Raw genomic sequence first — 23,992 nt, forward strand, 5'->3', positions numbered from 1 at the left:
CTTGTTGATTATTGATGGTAGAATGGAACACCACTTACTTCTATTTGAGATGTTTCTGATTTCCTTTATTGGAGCCAGGAGGTAATTTGTTAATCATATTACCTTGTGACCCAATTCATTGCTTGGTCTTCTGTTTCTATTTATAGTAGTAGAATGTCAAAACACACTACCAAGCCAATAATGAAAAATTCCAAGCTTTATTACTCATTTGGGCATAAACAAATCACTGGCAGAAGAAACCACTGGCAAGAGGACTCTGACTTCAGGGAAGGGAGAAAGAACCTAACCTTCGGCACCTATCTAATTTCTGAATGATGGTGTAAACTGAGTGGTAAAGCAGGGCAGGCTGCCTTGTGGGAGAACTTATCCAGGGGACTTTGCAGGGGTGGGGCTAGTACCGTGGCAGGTGTTAATGTTTTAACCAAATGGCATTCTGCTTGGAGAGACAGTAATTACATGCATCTCTATTTTTCCACATTATACAATCTGAAAATAAGGATAGTTCCATCTCTTCATGCCCTTCCCTCAACTTTTTAAAATATTCACTTGAGAGAGAGATGGAGAGATGGTGTGAGCTGGGGAGAGAGAGGGGAAGGCGGGAGAGAGAAAAATCTTAAACCATCTCCATGCTCAGCATGCAGGGCTCAATTCGACAGCCCTGGGATATTGACTTGATCCCAAATCAGCGGTTGGTGCTTAACTGACTGAGTCACCCAGGCGCCTCTCCCAGCTGCACCCCCAGCCCCGCCTTTTTTTAAATTGTGTGCAAAACCACTGTCTATGACAGAGGGGCAAAACAGCAGACTCTGGATCTATGTTTGACTTCTAGCGCTTTTATTTAGTAACTGTGTGACTTTGTTTTCTCTACCTTTAGTTTCCTTACCCATAAATTGAGTATCATGGTAGTAACTAATTCACAGGGTTATTGGGAGGATTAAGTGAATTAGTATATATAAAACATTTACAAGAGTTGTGGCAGATTCCAGTGCTAGGTTATTCTTTTTAAAACACTTACATTGGTTAGAATTTTTAAGTCCCTAAATGTGATCATTGACATCAACATCTTCCACTAGACTGCCTAGTTCATGAGAACAGCTACTGTATTTGGACCTGTTCACCATCACATTCCTTAACATTTAGCATCTATTCTCGAACAGAGAAGGTTTATATGTTGAATAAATACATCAGTAAATGAAATGAGAATGAATAAAACATTTACTATAATTTTTCTCCAAATATTTAATAAACCAGTATGATGTTTTAAATTCTAAGATAATATCCAATGTTTCCCAAGTTTTTATGACCATGGATCTTTTGTCTTGTTTTAGTGGATGGCCAGTAGGGACCAATGCCCATTGCACCATAATGGGAAAAGCTACTCTCCCTATTTGACATTTTATTTCTGAATCAAGTCAAGCTATTAGAGAATCCCATACCCAATTTTTAGTATATTGGCATCCATAAAACTATTTCACATTTTATTTCAATGTAATTCCCTGAGCTTATACTGCAGGGCATTACAAGGACCAATTCTATAAAGCACTCCAATGTATTTAGTATAATAAAGTGGCTGAACGTGTATGTTGTTAACAGTACAGGGTTTCCTTGGTGAGGCCCAATGAAGGAATTCCTGGTATTGGTAAGAGTAATATCTTACCAATGCTTTTCTAAACAACTGTTTTGCTTTTGTGAAAGCACAAATTTTCCTAATTGTGTTTGCTTGATCATGGCAACCACTAGAAAACTTAAAATCAAATTTACATAGGCCCACTAATAGGAGTTAGGGTTTCTGTTCTAACTCCTGCTTTCATTGTAATTTTCTAAATTTTTGTTTGTTTTTCTCCTATGTTTTAATTATTTTAACGTATGTAATTTTATTACTTAAAAAAATACTCCTTTGTCCTATATAAGATCAGGAAAAGTATAATAAAGAAGTCAATTTACAGTCTAGTAATGAAATCCTTTCCAAAAATATGTACTACTAAACCAGCAGAGAGAGAGCAAAAAGAGGAGGAAGATAAAAGGAACAGTGCTCATTATGTAGCTGTTACCATCCTGGAATGGTCAATTGATCTTTCCTTTGTGAAACACACCTCTGCCCCCTCCCTCAATTGCTCCTGGGATCAAAGCCGGCCATGCTTTGCCCACTGACTGATTTAGACTGTGACATGATGTAAACCAGGCCAACTGGACACAACTGGGATTTTTGGTAAAACCCTTGGAAAAATAGCATGTTTTTGTTTTTTTCTAGTCAGTTTCCCTTAGAGTACAAGTTATGAACCGGGAATTGTTGGTGCTAATCTTGCCAGTGTGCAAATCAAAGAACTTTGAGGAGAAACATGGAGCTGAAATGCTCACAGAACTATTTCGAGCTGTGAATTCAACAATGCTTGATGCGATCTGGGGCATGCCACTAGCAAAATTTCCAATATAATCATAATTGCCTGTGAAAGTGGAGGTGACTTAGCCTGAGTTCTTCTCCAGAAAGAAGAGCCTGGGACAAGTATTTGAGGGCAGGTAGCGTATTTTGAGACATGATCTCAGAATCAGAATAGGGATCTGGGAAAGAGGGAAAATCAACACAAAGGTGCTGTCTAAAGTTGGTCATCACGGTGGTCAATGTGGGCTCTAGCCACCCAGGACCTAGTGAGAAACATTGAGGGATATGTGCCCAAAATGGCCTGTTCAAGGAATGAAAGAAGGGCCCCAGTTCTCATCCCCACTGGTCAAGAGACTTCTCTAGAGTATGTGAACTCCCTTAATGCTTCCAGGTTTCACAAGCGTGACTGCAAGATGGTGTTGCGCGGTGAGCTCCGTGCCGAAAGTGACAAACAGGAGGTGAGTTGCCTATCAGGTGCTGTCATCTTACACCTGCAAAAAGTGTTTGCTAAAATGTAGCTGAGGTAAAAGATGGGCTGAGAGCCCAGGAAACAAGGTAAGAGAGGAGTCATGGTAAAGCTTAAACTCTAACACGTAGAATTGGATAGAGATGCAAAGCAGCTATTTGAAATGTATTCTATAGTATGGGACTCAAACCATGAATTACAAAGTCTGGGAAAAGAAAAAAAAATAGTTTTTTGTAAGCTTATTCCTTCATTCAAGTCTCATTTCTACTGCACTGGAAACAGGCCTGTCTAGAAGCATGAAGGAAGGAAACTCCACTTTGTTGGAAACTCTTTCTTCCTAAATGCAAAAGTCCAACCCGAATGAGAGAGAAATAATCCGGACCTTCACAGGCTTAGCAGAGCTCTTTTTGGTTTTGAGGGTTGTTTTTTCAGCAAAATCATAGAAAGAGAAGCAAAGCTCTAAGTAATATGAAGGCTTGGGAGGTTATCCCCACCCACAGGTTCCTCCTGCAAGCACCTGTCTGTCAGACCCTCTCAGTCAGACAGAGGCAGGCATTGCTCCCACGGTCAGACAATATCCACTGGAGCTACAACTTTTGGGCAAGAGCTCTTTTGTTCTCCATCTTCAAAGTTTGTTCAGAACGAGACTGAAGCCATTAGCTGAGGGTGAGGGCCAAAGATTTTCTGTAAGAGATGGGAATTCCCAGGCCATTCCCAGACAAATGATTTTGATTCCTTGATCTTCTTTGCCTTTGGAATTTGACCACAGGCAAGAAAGTTGGCATTTGGCTCATCTTTTAAGGGAAGTGTTTTTCCTGAGAGACTCTGAAGAAACCTGTCAGACCTGGCACAGCTCTACCTACCTTTGGGCTCCCAAATCCATACTCTCAGGACATGAGCAATAAAGATGAGCATTTTCCAGAAAGAGGCCCCTGTGAGGCCCTTCAGATGTTACCATGCAGTGGAAGCAACCGGAGAACTTCCTGGAAAGGAGAACCAGATTGGCTGGGCATGGAATTCATTCCACTGCCAGGAAAAGGCTAATACCTACTGCTCTCCAGGATAGGTGATGAGATTTGGACAAGTGATCCCCGGATGCTGGCTCTGCTTTTTTTTTTTTTTCTTTTTATCAAAATGGGAGTTTTGATTGCACACTTGTCCATTTTATCCTGTTTTATTTTAAGAATGTCACCAGTGATTAAATATGATGTTTAAGTTGCTCAATCAGGAGTGACTACATCACATGTTCTTAGCTCAGCCAAAAAAATTGTTTTGGCTTCAGCAAGTCTAAGTTGTTTGTTGATGATTGCCCTCAAAAGAGTACTGGCAAAAAAAAAAAAAAAAAAAAAAAAAAAAAAGATAATTGTAAATAGTGTTGCTCAAGTAATCTAAATGAAAAATATGTGTAATATCTCAAAGTTATTGGAAGGAAATATGCCAAAATGCTCACTGTGCACATTAGCAGAGTTCTCTATTTTCTATTTTCTACCTTATGGCCTTGGACATATTTCATACAGTCTTTTTAAATGTTTTTAAGTAAAACTATATGAAAACTGAAGTTCTCTGAATAGTGTATCTTTATTTGCCTTCTGATAAAATTAAAACTGAGCATATCAATGTCGTCCTGTTCTAAAACTTCAAAATGCAAATGTACGTGTATGTGTTTATAAAATATAATATATACACATTACGTAAAATAGTAAATATATAATGTACATAAACTATGTAAACATTAATTTTATTTGCCTCAAGATACATTTGAGGCAATGCCTGGGTGGATCACTGGTGAAGTGAAATCTATTAGAAATCTATCAAAATATAGTTGGAAATATTACTTTATGGCATATGAGAATATCCGTTAAAATGATCTCAAGGACAAAAGTGTAGAATTAGTTATCTGATCTGATTAAACTTAAGGAATAAAGGACCCTTTTGACACAGGCAAACAAACAATGGGATCATCTATAACATGTAATGCTAATTACTCAAATTCGTATCTCCAAACACCTGTAATCAAGTGGCTGCTGAATCAAGGCTTTGGGTGACCAAAAAATGCTACTACTGAATATTTAGAGCAAACAGTGACTTTGGTTGGCTGCTTGCTTTAAGTGTGCTTAAAAACTTTGAAAAGGAAAATTATAAACTCATGCCTTTTCATTTCCAGTTAAAGATATAAGTAAGGAATTACAAAGGTTTTAAGCCTTCCCTGAGGAGAAAGAGAAAGAGAGAGAGAGAGAGAGAGAGAAGAAAAACAGCTTTATCTCCTATAGCCACGAAGTAATAATTTCTTAAGACCAAACCCAGTCTAATTCTGTGGGTAGCAAAATTATGATGTATTTTGAGTTCTCAATATTACAGTCTTCTATTTTTCATATTTTCCCATCTTTTATTTTAAAGTTGACTAATTTATTGGGGAGCAGTGGGACCCTCAAGTTTGGGATGATAACATGAATGCAGATATAGGTGAAGATGAAGATCCTAAACCCCTAAATTTTTACTCATCAGCTTCTTTTGCCAGAGGAAGTAAACCATCCTCTCTTTGCTTGAAAAATCTGTAGGTCCTGCCTTACACAGTTTCCCCTGGGGACACGCTGATTCTGCTGAGGACCCATTCCCATCCATCCTCACTGCTCCTAAACCCAAAACCAGATTCAAATCCCGAAAGCCCCAGTATGTCAGGTTCTAAGTGTGAACTGAGCGAAGTCATCATGGACACCAGAAGAATGGCAAGATTTGGCCTCATTTGCCTAAAGCTCTATGGCTTTTGAAGAATTGGAAATGGAAAGTACTATGAGAGTGGAACCTTCATTTTCATCCACTATTACCCACTACAAAATTTTTGCTTCCTTTTCCTGCAACAGTGGGCATTGTCGGGCTGGAGGCGTTAGTTCCCATGGGTAACGGATTATGACCAGGAGGCAGAAAAGAAAGCAGGATATCCTCTGAGATACCTCTTAATTCTCCCACGTTCTATGGTAAAATATAATGAATAAAAATATTGTTTTTCAGTATAGGCCAGATTAATTGACACACTATTTAGGAATAAAGGCCTGGGTCACCCCATGAGGCAAGGAAACAGAGCAATGTTCTAAGGGCAAAGGGAGAATGGAATGCCTCGGGAAAGAGGAAAATATAAATCACAGCTATGACCGTGTGACCACATACACATTGGAAATAAAAACCAACATAATTATGAGTATTTCTTACATTGATATCAAATTACTTGATTACTCATTTTCTCTTTCCCCATCTTCTAGTCTCCTAATATTTACTATATGTGATATATTAATATAATAAACTTATACCTCAGTAAATAAATTCATGTCTATCATGGGGGGAAATACAGCTTAGCTAAAAAAGTAACAGAACATTATCCAAATCCAGATATTGTGCTATGTGGACTTTGTATCTCCTTCTGGAGAGTAGGAGAGTCTAATTTTAGCTGCAGGAGGGATAGCTGTATTAGGTTAGGCTGATACGATATCTTGATGATGTATTTCTGTGAAAATTAAATATAATTTAAACCGGTGTATATGGTTCTTAATGTGTAAAGTGGGGGACTGTGGTGGTTTCTTCCTGTGTCAACATAGCTAAGCCCAAACTACATGTTCTGGAATCTCTTTCCCTTTATGGTTTGGAGTTAGATTTGGCCAAAGGGAAATGTTCACAAGACCGAGAAGGCAGAATTTAAAAATCACTGCTTACTGTGTGAAAACTGTAGCGACAAACTGTGCTAAGAAATACACACATAGTACGATTCATGCCCTCCCTCTCTTCCACCCTCCTTCCTTTCAGTTCTTCACAACTACCAGCTCGGCTAACCAACAGCAAGCCAAGCCTGCCACCAAATGCAGGGGCGATGGCCTTCCAGATTTCTCTAGCAACTATCCATTGCAGTTTCACTCTGACAGCTGGAGTTTCGAGTTTTCCTAGATCTGTCGCTGCAAACTGCAAAGTGTCCATCATACCAGTGCTTCCAGAGGTCTGCTGAGTCATTTTTCCCTGATCACTTAAATCCCCTTTTTGTATCTTATTACCTTACCTCCTCCTGCAAGTGCACAATCAGTTCCTCATTCTGCATTACTCATAGTGATTCTACTTCCCTGACTGAACCAGGGTTGATGACGAGTTTCATTTAAAACGCTTGATAACTATTGCTGATATGATAGCTCTTTTCTGCTCTTGGTTTCCAGGTCATCACTTTCTCTTTACTATCTTTACTATTTACATTAGTCTTCTATGCTGTCCTCCACTTTCCCTTGAGCCCTTAATAAACATTCCTGATCTCAGTCTTGGTCTTCTTCTCCATCTACTTTTTTAATGTTTATTTTTGAGAGAGGAAAGAGAGCAAGAGAGAGCACATGTGAGGGAGTGGCAGAGAGAGAGGGAGACACAGAATCTGAAGCAGGTTCCAGGATCTGAGCTGTCAGCACAGAGACCAACGTGGGGCTCGAACTCACAAACTGCAAGATCACGAGCTGAGCCAGAGTCAGACACGCAACCAACTGAGCTACCCAGGGATCCCTCCGTCGACATTTTTCTCAATCTACAATCAATCCTTTGATGATCCTAGGTAGCCTTGCAACTTAATATTCATGATTCATAATTTCCTTCAATGCCAATAAGCAACCCACCAGAGAATATCCCTGGCTTCTCTTTCACAAAAACATCCAGAATTCACCAGAATTCAAACATGTATGCCCACCTCACTTATCTGAGCTATCATTATCATAAATGGTCTTCTTTGGTCAATTAATTCTGTAGGGGCTTCTCAAAAAAGAAATCAAAGTAATTGTCCCAGATTATATGTTGCATCAAATCTCTGCAACATCACCCCCTTTTAATGTAGAACTACAGCTAACCTTCTCACAAGTACTTGTGTGGCCCTATGACATCCGGCTGACCCTGAGTTACCATTTTGGCCCCATTCTCTTTCCTTCCCCTACGTCACCCCACTCTAGCCACAGTGGCATTATCGATGATGCTCAAACACACCAAATATGCTCTTACATTTAGCCCTTCATGTCACCTGCTCAGTAAAGCCTGCCATGACCACACTGATTAAAATTGTCACTGATGCCTCTATTAGGATTCCTCATGGCTGCTAAATTTTCTTCTGTATACTTATTAGCTTCAAACATACCAATTAATTTTATTATGTATTTTTTCTTATATTGATCTTTCCTACCCAAATTATGAGTAGAATATAAACTCCATAGGGCACCTGGATGACTCAATTGGTTAAAGGTCTGACTTCGGTGAAATGTCTAACTTTAGCTCAGATTGTGGTTTGTGAGTTTGAGCCCTACATTGCGCTCTGCACTGACAGCACAGAGCCTGGCGCGTGCTTCAGAGTCTCTGTCTTCCTCTCTCTGCCCCTCCCCCGCTCCCTCTCGTGTGTGCACATTCTTTCTCAAAAATAAACATTAAAAAAAGAACATAAACTCCATCAGAGTAGAATGTAGTCTTTTTTGTTGTTGTTGTTTTTAGTGATTTAATCCGAGCTTTGAATAATGTCTAGCAAATAATAAGTGTTCAATAAGTATTTGATGCATTCACAAATGAATGGTGAAATGGTGACTTTTTTTTTTAATTTTTTTAATGTTTATTTTTGAGAGAGAGAGACAGAGCATGAATGGGGGAGGGTCAGAGAGAGGGAGACATAGAATCTGAAACAGGCTCCAGGCTCTGAGCTGTCAGCACAGAGCCCAACACGGGGCTCGAACTCACGGACCGCGAGATCATGACCTGAGCCGAAGTCTGCCGCTTAACCGACTGAGCCACCCAGGCGCCCTGAAATGGTGATTCTTTAACAAGGATCTGGTACAAGCCTGATAAATAGATTTTCTATGTATATATACATACATCTTTTTAAAATTTTTTTCGACATTTATTCAGTTTTGAGAAACAGAGAGCATGACCAGGGGAGGGGCAGAGAGAGAGGGGAAACAGAGAATCCAAAGCAGGTTCCAGGCTCCAGGCTTGGAGCTGTCAGCACAGAGCCCAATGTGGGACTCCAACTCACGAACCATGTGATCATGACCTAAGCCAAAGTCAGCAGCTTAACTGACTGAACCACCCAGGCACCACTTGTATGTATATTCTTTTGTCTTTCTCTTGTAGAAATGTTGGCAACAGTAATAACATAGCATAAAATGTTAATGTTTTAACATTAAACACAAACACTATTTTGTTTCCCTAAAAACTAGCCCTTAAAAAGAGCAACGGCAAGCAAGGTTTTAATCTCTTGCACTTTCTAAAGAAAGAAAAATATTTACCATAGCAATGAATGAAGGCAAAATTATCTAACCAAAATATCATGCATAATCTAGCTTGATATGTAAGATAGGACAAAATAAAAAATGATCTCTTTTTTTTAATGTTTTTTAATGTTTATTCATTTTTGAGAGGCAGAGAGAGAGCATGAGCGGGGAGGGGCAGAGACAGAGAGGGAGACACAGAATCTGAAGCAGTCTCCAGGCTCTGAGCTGTCAGCACAGAGCCTGATGACACAGGGCTTGAATTCATGGATGGTGAGATCATGACCTGAGCTGAAGGCGGATGCTCAACGAAATGAACCACCCAGGTGCCCCAAGAAAAAATCTTTAAAATGATTTTGGAAACTTTAAAAAACATTTGTTTAGTACTTCTTCCTTGATAAATGCCAACTATATTTAAACTTAAAGTAGGAGAAAAAAAGAAGAAAGAAAGAAAGAAAGAAAGAAAGAAAGAAAGAAAGAAAGAAAGAAAGAAAGAAAGAAAGAAAGAAAGACAAAGAGAGGTAAGATCAGCTGAAACTGAACTGCCGACAAGACAGGATAAAAAAAAAAAGAAAAGAAAACTACAAAAACCACAACTTAGGAAACACTTCCAAATGTGATTGAGGGTGCAGTCTGGTGGTTTATGTAGCAATGTAGAACAGAATGTCCATCAGGAAATCAGAAAAACAGACGTGACCATGAGCCAGTGACCAGTGAGAGTGTAGCCCAAGGACAACCAGCCTCACTGTTTACAAGATATTTGAAGAGATCTGCCCTTAATGGAGCAAAGCTTTAATGATGTAGGGAGTCTCTTTGGTTCTAGAGGTTTTTCTTCCTTGTAAGGATGCCATTCATCTCTCCTTCCGGTTATCAACAAACAGCTATCTAATCTAAAAGCCGACAGAATACTAGAGGTGCCTACTTCTTTCAAGATGCTAAACTTTCCTCCAGGACAGACAACTTACTTTGGGGATATACTTTGTAAAGAACACTCCTAATAAAGATTCCAAATTAAGTACAATCCTTAACCGTTCAAACCTTATTCTAATCTTTTATGTTTCATGTTTTAATTCAAAATCACTACAACCACTTATCTACAAGTAGTATGTAAAGTATTATTAACATCATTATTCATCTGAATAGTTTAGAGTTTGTTTATTCTTATAGTTCACAGAGGCTAAGAATGAGTTTTAGAGACAAAGAGAGAAGGCTTTGATAAACAGCAATTTGAAAGGACTATGTGTGTATGTTTATGTCTTTATCTCAGTGATGAGGATGAACGGCCCCAAATCTTGCCAACAAAAGCATGCACCAAAGTAGTAACGTGCTCAAAGTAGTGCACGTAACCACTGACTTGGCTTTGTGATATTTCCCAAGTCTAATTACAAAACAAAACCAAAAAATCGGAATAAAGTAAAAAGGTAAGAAACATTTATTCCACAATATACATGGGAGTACTTATCTAAAATGTAAAAACTGTTATTTCCTCAAAACTGTCAACTATTAGACACCAGGGAGCCTATAAAGAGTATTCTATAATGCCAAGTATGGGTCACATGCAAAGATGAATGAAGACCTAAGTGGCAGATGTTATCATTGTGTATTATGCTGGTGTTGTGCATTAACATACCTACAGAATTTTTTTTTTGTTCTGAAACAACACACACTCCAATTACTTCCTCATGTCTAAGGAAACACTGTTCAAGGAACTGGAAGACAGATTTAAATGCATACATACCTTCACCTATATACATTCCATGATGTCTATCCCCAACTGATTGATAATCAAATGACAGCAAACAAAAACACCCCAGTAACATGTGACCAATAAAGGTTATGACGAGACACTCCAATAGATTTATGAAACCAAATGATACATTTCCCAAGGAGAAAATGTTTAATCATACTAGAGTTACCTCTATTTTGTCCAAAATAATGTTCTTTTGGCCAAACTTATTTACACACACACACACACACACACACACACACACACACACACACACACAATGCGTTGATAAAGATATTTGTCTTCATTTTTTGATATTAATAACTTTTCAGCATTTATTAAAAACAAACAGAAAACTTTTATAGCAGGCAAGGAAACCAGCTAATCACAATATACATGTAAATAAACTGAGGCAAATGAAATACAAGTGATTTGTCTGAGTAAATCTGTAGCAGAACTATAATGATACCTCCTTCCTTAAAGCAATGCCTGTTCCTTGGCCCACTGCACATTCCAGGGAGTCTCACAAATTCAGGAATGGAAAAGGTAATTATTTATTTAGTTGGAAACGTGAATAGGATTTTGAAGAAAAGGAATAGACTCAAAATTTCAGAATTTCTTTTTCTTCTCCAAATATCTTAAATCCTTTTTTAAATTCTTAGTTGTTAGTTTGTGGTTAAATAAAACATAATCATCTGATAAATCTTTGTAGTGTGGTCTGATTTTTCCTGTAGCAAATCCAACAACCCAAATCAAACTAACACATTTTCTGGCCTCTTCCCACTGGACCAAATTTTAAGAAAATGAGCCAGATTTTCTGTCCTGGGGCATATTTTTAAGAGCTAAAGTTTTAGTTTGTTAGATAAGGAAGAGAATACAACTCTCTTGGCATCTGTACAGGTTTAAAGCCACAAGACAAGACATTACATTTCTTAAAGAAGGTAACACAGAATGATTTATCTGTCCTCATATCTAATTTTTATCTCAGAGCCATCCATCTGATAACAAGTCAATTGCAGGTACCTAGTTTCTAAGAGAGCAACTTGTAGACAGAAAGATATGCGATGCTGGTGGGAAAGAGTGGCAATGCCCACTAGTGCCCAGATCTGTAACTTAATCCTACTAAGTGATATTTCATTTCCATGCCATGATGCTAAGAAAAGTCTCAAGAAAGACAATGTACAGTGAATGTCACCAAAACCAATCCTAAAAATTTATATAGGAACTGGACTGACAAGTGGGAAGTCTTCTATTCAAGAAACACTGCCAGGTTTCCTAGACTTTTGAAAATCAAGATGGAGATTCACTTTGAAAATGTGAATGCAGTAGTGAAAAGAGTTGGACCATGACCAATTCTTTTCTAAGTCTAAACACTTAAGAACAGTATAGGTTATAGATAAGGACTCCCTGTTTACAAGACAAGTCTGAATTTCCAATCGAGAGGTTAGGAATCTCCTTCTCTGGCAGTCACTCAAAGTGTAGACATTAGTAGGAAAGGTATAGTGAAGGGCCAGTTTTTGGAGTTGGGAATAGAGCAAGTGACTTCAGTGGTTACTTTCAGTCTTCAGACTGACTCTTCGTGAGCCCATACTGATTTTATTTATTATTTTCTTTGGTTTCTGATACTTTCATTCTTTATCTTAATGTTCCTAAATTTGCAGAGCCTGGGTGGTCTATTACTCTGGGTTAAAAGTAAAAATTAAGCATTTGTGGGTTCTCCATTCTTCCATAGATTAGTCCCATGGTTTTAGGCAAATTGCTAAATTTCTTTAACGTTTAGTGATGAGATTAATAATTGCAGTTGTTAAAAAGTAAGTCAATGATGCAAATGACTTGTTCTGAATACCTGAAATTCTTTGAGCCTGTGTTTACTGACAGATCTTGCCTTCCTGCTGAGTTCAAGTAAGAATCTTTCCATATGAGAGAGAAGTAAACAAAATTCATTGCCTAAAATTGTAAAGGAATGTTTAGGTTGAAGCTAAAATTCCCCCTGAAAAAGATAAAAACTATCTCAGCCCCCTTCCCTCCCAATGTATACCAAAACTGGTAGGGACTACTGGTTTTTCAAGACAACAGTAATGGAATGGGAGTTTATGGAAGTTGGGTGCTCTTCCGTTGTTTCAACAAAATAATTCATTGGGTCTATTTGTTAAAAAGTATTTTTGTTCTTTAGTTTTTACAACAAAGGTCAAGTGATCATAATCTCAACAATTCAACAGGATTAATACAAAATTCATCTCTGTCATCCTGCAACTGCGTTTATACCTCTGAAAAGTCAAATAATGGACATCGGGGCATGGAAAGAGGCAGGTGGGAAGAGGTGGGAATGATCTCTACATCACTGATCTAGAACCCTTTTGTCAAAATCAATTTGTGGTTCCACCTTCTGTCTTTAGGTCATGCTTTCCTCTTTCATTTTTTGCATTTGTATTGTCTTTATACTGTATTATACCCCCTAATTATAATCAGCATTATTTACCTTTTCTCATTCTCAGGAATGAAACAAAAAGAAAAAATCTCTACTTGCAGTTATTAGAAATTTGAAACTCTAGAATTATAGAGACAGCTCTTTTTGTGAATAAAAACAAAATTCCTTAATCTTAATTCTCTAGTATCTAATTCCCTAATTAGGGATTATTAGGAATTCCCTAATATCTAATTACCTAATCTCTAATTCCTAGTATCTTAATTCCCTAATATCTAATTGATTTCGTTAGTCACTATTTAAAAGAAAATAAAGATGGCTCCTATCATTTGGTGCATATCTAACATACAAACTATTTTTTTTTAATAATTTTGATTATATGCCTAAAGAATAATAAGGACACTGGGATTAACGAAAAACTCTTTCCTTGAAAGCGTATTTGGATTAAAAACCAATCAGTGTGGAAGTTGACCTTTGTGAAGTCTTCTGTCTTCCTAACCGGCCCGGATGCGCAAACCAACCTTGGCTTCTCTGAAGCAGGTACACAGATAGCCCTCTCACACCTGCAGCACAAAGGTGACAGTCCCACGTCTACTGTGCAGATCTTCATCTTTTGAAGAATTGTACTTGCATTCTCCATGCAATCTTTTTGCTTCAATAATGAAGCCCTTTGAAAATTTAAGAGTTCTGTTTTTTATATCATGCCCAATGCTTATTCCAAAACACAGCTTCCAAACTTTGCAGAACCTATACTTGAAATACTGCTTCACTCGAGAGTCAACAGCAACAATGTCTGCTCTTCTACAATGTAAGTCTTATATATAGCACTGATTTGCTTTGTGTGACCATGTGGTAGAGAGAAGATTCACTCCTCTATTGCCATGCCATTTTACCTACGATGTTTTAGACCCCTCCTTAATTTTCCAGCAGTAAGACTGTACCTGAAGTGTACAGTGTACAGAATGGAAAGGAAAGAATCAAGTTTGTCCAGTCTTGACCAAATTGCTTCAGTCTCTTGTCCTGTCTTCTAATTAAGACCATCTGTTTGTATTAGGGAATTTCAAAGGTCCCTTTCAGTTGCAAAACGTCATGGGTTCCATAGCATTTTGGTGGTATTTCTATGTGTTTGTTGTGGGGGTATTTTCTCATCTTCTTCCTCCTCCTTCCTTCCCACCTTTATTTTCCCCTCTCCTTATTCTTTTTAATAATGCTTAGGCACATGTATGCTACTTGGGAGCATTAACAATTTTATGTATTATTATCTTTGCATTCAAAGATGCTCATATGTAACAAGATTTTATAACAAGAAATGTTAGGTCTCTAAGGTTACTTGAACATCTTTAGTATCATTGGCCATGATCGATATGTTATTCCACTTTCCTTTAGTAAAGACCCAAACTTGTCAAAGAGGCCCTGGGCTCACCATCTCCAACTATAGGAAGTTTAACTGATTAAGACTGCAGCTACAGTACTCCGAACTTGGTCTTTGAGATCACACTGCTCAAGAGTCAATGACAGTCCCGAAGGCAGGAGTGTCCTTCAAAGACACAGACTCCCATGAGGACTTTGGCTCCCTGATGGCCTTACTAAACCTTCCGTACAGTACATGTTTGGCTTCCACCCAACCTTCTCTCCTTCTTCTTCCCTCAGACTCAGACCAACAATGAGTTCTTAAAACTATCCCAGACATTCTGCATTCCCTTTCCAATTTCTCTCTAATAATATCCTTGCACATTTAATCCCATTTGGCATATGCTTCCCCAAGGTTCCAAACACAGACCCCAAAGACCAGAGATGCACAAATATCCCAGTATTTACAAGCTAAAATATAGAGTTCAAAGAACCATAAAATTTAGACATAGTGAGATCAAACAAAACATGAAGTGATCAAAAAATAGCAAAAAGAGTTATGTTCACAGTTGTAAATGTCCTCATTTTCTTTCCTTACAGATGAGGCATTTATCATTTAATTCATTCCTACTCAAAGTCCCAAGTTGTCCTTGGCACAATACACATACCATCTCATTCAATGGTCATATCTGCATCTTTTTTGGTAGATAAGGAACACTAAAACTCAGACTGATGCTGAACACAGAATGGTAACCAAATGTGCATATAAATTGCAAATCCATCCTTAGTTCTTCCTTTCATACTACATTTGATATGGTGCTAGACTGCAAGAGCAAGGCAATATAATAGCTGCCACATTTTTCCTGTTATTTTTATACAGATTGCCTTAATTCATGGCTGCTTAGCAAAAACATATCAAATTAATAGTAATGAGTACATCCATGTCAAAATGAGCCGATTACAGTATGGCACAGGGACTCACCTTCTCCTACATGGCTATTTTTTTTTAGATATTAAAAAGACATGTTTATCAAATCTGAGAGAGGCAAGAGAGGGTTGCTAAGGTAGGATTATGCATTTTGAATGCGGACTGAATTTGACAGTATGAACTGAAATGAAAGCATCAAGATCAAGTGTTACAGAGAAAACCATGTGGCCCTGATTTTAGGTTCAAAAGATAGTTTTGTAAGTACAGGATGCAACTGTTCAAAGACGAGACCATTTTTCTTTTGAATGTAATGTAAGGTTGGACTTGTGGAATAACAGGAGTTCATATAAAGGTCCAAGATTTTATAAGACCACAAAGTTGATAGGAGCCAACAGTGTTACTTTGTTGCTAAAAAAAAGAACATCTAATTTTGAACTATACTTATTTACATAGTGCATTATCAAAGAAAGTTAAATACATGGATCTGGAGGATAGTCCCTGGGTCTGGGCATCAAGTTTCAAGGGGGAGTCCCCCTAAACTCCAATACTATGGAAATCATGCACAACATCTTGGATTAGGCTTTACGTATCCATGCATTTAATACACACTGAAGTGACACTATAAACCTGGCATGTGCTTGATCAATGGGATGAAAAATGGATTCTTGCATGCAAGAATTCAAAGCCTAAAGCTGATGATCTGAATGACCTAAAGGATGAGTAAAGGAAAAATGCGAGTTACCTGAAAATACTTGAAAATATTTTGATAGAGAAGGTCTACTTGTCCAGGCCTGATGCCATTTAGACAGTTGTCAGCGAAGAGAAGTTGGCCTGCCAAGTTATGTGGGAAATGGTTGTGTTCCTGGTAGTAAAGCTATTCATCCATTTTGGTCAAGTATTCCCAGATCTCCGATATAGAAAAGTGATGTGGTCAATCTATCTCTAACTCTGGAACTGAAGCCCAACTCCCATGGCCCCAGATAAAGAAAGAGTACCTACCATCCACTTGGATGCACTAGGATGGACTATTATTGTATCCCAGCCCCTTAATACCCCTGAGAAGGAATGAAGACTTGTTTAGGTCATCTTCTTGGAACCTGACATTGAGCTCTGCTGGCTGCTCACACTGCCCCAGACAATGACAGGCAATGCAAAACCCACAGACCACTCATCCCATCAATACTGCCTCTTTCCTAAGAGTTCTGCTTCAACAGCTCTGCTGGGCCATTTGAGTTTCTTTGTTTAACACATTCATTAGAATACATTGTTCAATATGTTACGTATCCCAACTTTTGAGTAAAATAACTAGGAATTTAACTGTAACCAGCAGGTGCAAGTTGCATCCAACATTTCAATGGAGTAACAAAGAATGTTATCAAATTAGAGATCATAGGACACGAAATGAAAGTTTGGGAGGTTTGTTTGCTGGGTTTTTTGAGGTAGGAATGTTTCAGTCCTCAGAGTCTTCAAACAGAGATGACCATGACATCATTGACGTGTATTTTTTTTTAATTTTTTGTAATGTTTATTTATTTTTGAGACACACACACACACACACACACAGAGTAAGAGTGAGGGAGGGTCAGACAGAGAGTAAGACAGAGTCCGAGGCAGGTTCCTGGCTCTGAGCTGTCAGCCCAGAGCCTGATGTGGGGCTCAAATCACAAATGGTGATATCAGACCTGAGTCAAAGTCGGACCCTTACCCGACGGAGCCACCCAGGCACCCCGAAGTCTATTATTGAGTTTATTTTCACATCAGGTCATTCCTATATTGGGTGGAAAATGTTTTTGTTTCGTCTTGTTTCACTTCACTTTTGTTTTTTTGGGGGGAGGAGGGGGAAGGATTTTATTTTTTTTGTTGCCATTTAGTAAATCTCTAAATCCACTTTTAATTCCAGAATTCTCATTCTCCATCTTTGAATGGGCAAGGCAAAACTGTACCCAAGCAGTTACCTCGTGTGACTGATTAAATGCAGGTTGTTGATGGGAGTATTTTTTGAATGGCGATATTCTTACTGTATTTGCACATTTCCATTATTCTCCCCACCCCTTATTTCTTAATGTTACACAACAAATTTAGTGCTTCAATTATACTTCCTTTATTACTTCTACATTATTTTTTTAAAAGAATGTTTTAAATGTGTCTTTTTTATTTGCCCAAACTTTGTGTTTTTATTTCTATTTTTGTTACTTATTTTTTTGTCTTTGCCAATACCTATCAAATTTAGTAAAGAGCTATATTTTATCCAAACGTTCAAGGGATTTTTCTTGAAAGTATGACTAAAACCCATCACTTTTTCCTCACAGCATACTTATTAACACTATAAAATGAACAGACTGTCTCACTGTGGAAATGTTATAAAAGATGTTAGTCAACGTCTTGAAAACCTCCTCACAAAGGATCTTATTTTTATACTCCCCTGAAAGATCATCTATGCTGCCAGTATCAAACATTGTAACTCAACTTGGCATTCACAAAATAGTTTCCTCTGATGCCAGAACTTCACTGTAAATGAATGCTCCATTTAATCTGCTTCATTAGTTATTTCCTTTTTTTATAACACACTAAACCATGTACTTAAAGCAGTAACGCCAAAACCCAAATGTTAAAACTGTCATGAGTAATGATTGTAAAAGTACTGTGCCCAATGACGAAGAGCTATAAATGCCTAATTCCAAACGAGTCAAAGTTATTGCACCTATGAGGCAAATAAGTAATCAAATTCTTGTGAAAAATTAAATGGGAGAATTAAAACAAACCATCATTTCTGATCCCAGAGATTTTCCATGTATTTGACCTTTTCCTTTTGCAGCTGCTTGATTTGTATGTCACAAAAGTTTTAAGCAAAGAAACAGGATAGCAGTTATCCGACATGCAAGGTAACTTTTTCATCTGTTTTTTTCTCATTGTACCCTTATTTCAACCTCTTTAAGCTCTAGGATGGAAATTTCATTTTTTACTTTCAAATAAACCAACATAGGGGCGCCTGGGTGGCTCAGTCGGTTAAGCGGCTGACTTCGCTCAGGTCATGATGTCGCGGTCCGTGAGTTCGAGCCCCGCGTCGGGCTCTATGCTGAGAGCTGGGAGCCCGGAGCATGCTTCGGATTCTGTGTCTCCCTCTTTCTGACCCTCCCCCGTTCATGCTCTCTGTCTCAAAAATAAATAAATGTTAAAAATAAAAAAAAATAATAAAAAAAAAACCCAACATAAACTTTTTTGGATATTTACTCCTCTATTATTTTTAATTTGTAACAGGGATATTTGCATGTGCCAAGGACTATTCTTAAAATACTGCAGACAACTGGAAATACTGTATTTTCAGTACCAATTTTCCATAACATCTAAACACATGATGCAAATAGAAGTGCTCTAAACAAAAACTTTGAGAAATTCAATACAAAATGAGCTCATGTGGTGAGCAAAGGAGAGATGAGAAGGAAAAATGAGGAAAAATGAAAGGAAAGGTAAAAAAGGAAAGAAAGAATTGTAGATTTAAGAATGAATGAGAGGATGGCAAAATTGTTTTTTATCAGTCTCATCTAAGTGCCTTCATGTAATTTAAAAACAGACTATTGTTATCTCATTTCTTTTTATCTAGTAAGATCAAAACCAATTATCAAAAATTTATGTGTGTTAATTGAAGTAACAGGCAGTATCTCAATCATAAGCCACCATTATGGTTGATAACCTACATTGTCCAGGTTTAGTTGAAGTTGTTCACAAAGTAATATTCATAAACCATCCTAGGTTTTTTTTAAAATTAATCTCATCTTTTACATGCATTTTACATACACCTCTTTGACTACAGATGATTGACAGTTTTCTCCAAAGCATTTCACTTGTGTTTGTTTTTTGGTTTTTGTTTCTTTTTTTTTTTTTTTTTTTTTTTTTTTATGAAAACCAGGGTTTTCTTTCTTCTCATACTTTTGCTTTACCAGTTATACATTTGATTAGTTACAACTTGTTATAACAAGTATAAATGGCCTAATCTGGCTTGTAAAAAAGCACAGTACTTTCCTGATAAGCATAATAAAAAACAGTTCTTGAGACAGTTTAACTGTTCAGAAAAAAGGCGAGTAATATGCTCTAGCATGCAGGTAACTAACCTTAAGTATGTATGAAAGATACCAGTCAGTATAAACCATATTGGTTAATCTTGGAAGTCACTTAAATGTAGGTGTCATGAGAGAGAGCTCTTCTGTATTTATGCAGTGATAAAAGTCAAAGACGTAAAATGTTGAAAGTATACTTTCCTGGGGCGCCTGGGTGGCGCAGTTGGTTAAGCGTCCGACTTCAGCCAGGTCACGATCTCGCGGTCCGGTCCGTGAGTTCGAGCCCCGCGTCAGGCTCTGGGCTGATGGCTTGGAGCCTGGAGCCTGTTTCCGATTCTGTGTCTCCCTCTCTCTCTGCCCCTCCCCCGTTCATGCTGTCTCTCTCTGTCCCAAAAATAAAAATAAAAAACGTTGAAAAAAAAAATTAAAAAAAAAAAAAAAAAAAGAAAGTATACTTTCCTTTTAAGAAAATGTTTATAGGTGGATATATTTATACAATGAAAGCTTTTTCTGGTAGATAGACATAGATAACTAAGCCTATCTATTTCACAAAGGAAATGGTAGTTTAATCTGCTTTGAATCAATACATCAAAGAGATTTAAAAAAAAAAAAAAGACGAATTTTCTGTCTACATTCAGAATCTGTTATTCTTCCTGGGCCTGCTAAAAATCGTTCATGCTTTTCTTTGCTCTTGTTCCAAGCCTCTCAGGAAAACACCGGATGGGTAAGCATGTACTGCATCAGCAACAATGGCAAGGAGTCTTTCAAAACTGCCTAGGCTCAAAGTTATCTTAAGAATGCAGTTGGTAGTTAGAGTCAAATATATATATATATATATATATATATATATATACACATATATATGTATGTATATATATACATATATATGTGTATGTATATATGTATACATATATATATACACATATATGTGTGTGTGTGTGTATATATATATATATACACACACACACACACACACACACACACACACACACACACACATTTGTAAAAACCTACGAACTTTCTAAATGATGAACTCCTGTATTCCTTGACTAGATAATTTCATTTGGGAATGCTCAGACAAAAAAGATTATCTAGATTGGCCTATGGGGTCTTAATCAAGATGGGCAAGCTCTGAAGAGATGGCCAGGTTCAGATAGAGTTTCCTAAGATTTTTCATGAATATGGTATATCAGAACAGGTTAGAGGTCATTATTTTTTATTACCTGCTTTTATATCTGTTTTTCTTGGGATAAGGTTCACCTACACTTTAAAAATGTTGATGTGATTTGAAAAAAAAAATGCTGCAGTTTTAAGCTATCTATTTATATGATGGACATGTTGAAGACTTTATAACCTAAATGCTCATAACAAAAAGTCATTTTATCTTTTTCAAAGTTTGCATAAACAGGTTTTTAGAAAGTGCTAGGTACATCTGACATGTCATTATCCACAAAAGCAATATAAATCATCTCTGGTCTTCTTTAGACAATAAAGCAAAAGAAAAAAAATCATCTAGAATAGACTTTTAGAGGCAAGTGAAAGGTCAAATAGCATACGTTTTCCTTTCACTTTTTATGATCTATAGGTGGCATGTCAAGTCTAGCATTAAATCTTGGTAAGAAATCAGACTTGTTAGGTACAAAGCAGGATTTTCTTTAAGCAATAGGAATTTAATTGGTTATAGCATATATTTTTTATTAGTTACTAATCTTCTGCCTTTAGAAGAAAAATTGGAAAATATTTAAGGGTGAGATTTTATTTAAGTCCAACTGTTTATTTTAGGCAAGCATGCCAAGTTAAGGAGGGCCTTAAATATTCTCAGTATACAAATCACAGATACAACATGGTGTAGCTACTGATACAGAACTCTCAAAGATGAATAGGAATTACTTACACTGAGTTTTATCCAGCAACTGATCTACTTTGCAGAAAAAAAAAAAATGTGTATGGGTTAGTTGCACATTTGAACATGACATTTTAAAAAGAAATAAGTTTATTTATTTTGAGAGAGACAGAGACAACATGAGCAGGGGAGGGGTAGAGAGGGAAAAGAGAGAGAATCCCAAGCAGGCTCTACACTGTGGGCGCAGAGCCCAAAGCAGGACTGAAACTCAAACCCTTGAGATTATTTACCTGAGCTGAAACTGAGAGTTGGATCCATCACCAACTGAGCCACCCAGGTACCCCAAACATGATGACTTTTAAAGTGTCTAACATAGTCCTATAAATCTCTTTGTTGTACATCTTAAAGAAGTTTTAAATAATGATTATTTTATACAGAAATAAAAATGTATGGCAAGCATTACATAGGTATGGCATTTCAGCATTGGGAAGCAATGCAGAAACTCACAACAATTTATTAGACAACAAAAGTACATATACCGTTTCTTTCTGCTTCTGAATTCAACCCAGCTTTGGCTCTTCCTCCTTTCTTCCAGTCTTTGCTCAGCCTTTCTCTTTTTAAGAAATAAGTATAAGCTCAGGGCACCTGGGTGGCTCAGTCAGTTAAGCATCTGACTCTTGATTTCAGTTCAGGTTATGATCTCACAGTTCATGAGATGGAGCCCCGTGTCCGGCTCTAAGCTGACAGCAAGGAGCCTGCTTGGAATTCTCTCTCTCCCTCTCTTTGTCCTGCCTCCACTCACACATGCATGTGCATGCATGCTCTCTCTCTCTCTCAAAATAAATAAACCAACATAAAAAAAAAAAAGAGGAAAGTAAAGAAGGAAAGAAGGAAAGAACGAAAGAGGCTAATAAACATGCAAGGCTTTTAATTTCATCACACATGTCACACTTCCTCCAGGGAAGGAACTCCTATCACCTAGCCCCATCTCTTCAGCACTAAAACTCTAGTCAAGATTCACCTTTTCAAAGAAACTTTAACAGAAAAACCATGGTAATTTAATTTGCTACAGAAAAATCATCTTGCTAAAACCCCACTTAATTTTATCTATCTATTGATCCCAATAAAAATATTTTTATTGACACCTTTAAGCAAAAAGCACACATTCAGTAAGACTTTTTAAGAAAACCCCTTATTACTTTTAACACATTAAAGCATCTTTTATTAATCCCTTTACTAAAGCCCTGAATCCAACTTCACTGTCTGTCTGCAAATTGTATAGGGCCCCACATGAAATCTGAATCTCTCCCTCCCTCCTCCATGGGAATGTAAGTACCAGCTGAGCAGAAATTCCTAAATAGCAAAGTGTCAGTGATTGGTATTCTACCCACCATAGCATGAAACCTTGATTCAGATAATCAAGTCAAGCCACAATCCTCTAGAAAAACCCAAGCTTCAAATACTAGAAATAACAAATACATTTACCAAGTACAATGGGTAAAAGGCAGGGCCAAGATCCGAGTCATAGAACATGAGATTGACATTAGTTGGAACAGGATCAAGTCCATCTACAATTTCAGTGAGAAAAATCTGATTGTTGGGATTTCTGTATGTTTACACTTTGGTCTTAGAGATTTTAGATGTGGAATTGCAGAATTGATTACTGAATCAAAGCCATGATAGACTCACTCTTTTTGAAAAACACTCAAACATTACCATCATTTTATGATCGTATAGTTTCTATAATGAGTATTAACTGACTGGGCTAACACTTTATCTGGCATTTTGACATTTCAGTACTTACATGAATAAAAGCATCAGACATATAGTTCAATATAAAACAAACATTAAAAAGACAAAAAATTTATGTATACTCAAATAGATATATCCCTGAGATACCTAAAGTTAAAAAAAAAAAACTCACTGTTATATGTGAAATTAGTCCCATGTTTATTAAATATTGTATATAGAGAGGGAATAACTTCTAAGAGGTTATTCACAAAATTGTTAACAACTGATCATTTTAGAACCATTGAGTTAAGAATGTAAGTTTTAATTTTTCTTATTTTATACACATTTTCATTTTTATTGTATATTTTTAATAAACTACACATATGCAAGCAAATTATTACTTAAATCCTTAAATATTAATTATTAATAATATGAAACTCCCATGTGTAATCGCTATCAATACATCTTACAACTCTATCTTTGAGATCAAGGATTTTTTTCAATTATACAAATTATCATTATTCAGAAATTCAATCTTGTTTGCTCTGATTTTGCACTTGAATTTACCTATGTCCCCTGAAATAGAAAAATTCTATAGCTATTATTGGATTTATGCCAAATCCCCTATGATCTTAGCACTGTAGCTTTGTGAATTTGTTGTCTCTTTTCCTCTCTTTCTGTACCTCTTTCTCTGATACTCATAGACACACATATACTCTCACTTAAATACCAAATTTTCCTCCAAGAGCATACACCTTACCAAAGTGCTAATGGAGAAAGAATTCCACCGTCATCCACTTATCCAGCACCAGCCCATCCCTAAAATAT

The sequence above is a fragment of the Neofelis nebulosa genome, chromosome 4, assembly GCF_028018385.1.
Source record: "Neofelis nebulosa isolate mNeoNeb1 chromosome 4, mNeoNeb1.pri, whole genome shotgun sequence".
In the NCBI taxonomy this organism is placed as follows: Eukaryota; Metazoa; Chordata; class Mammalia; order Carnivora; family Felidae; genus Neofelis; species Neofelis nebulosa.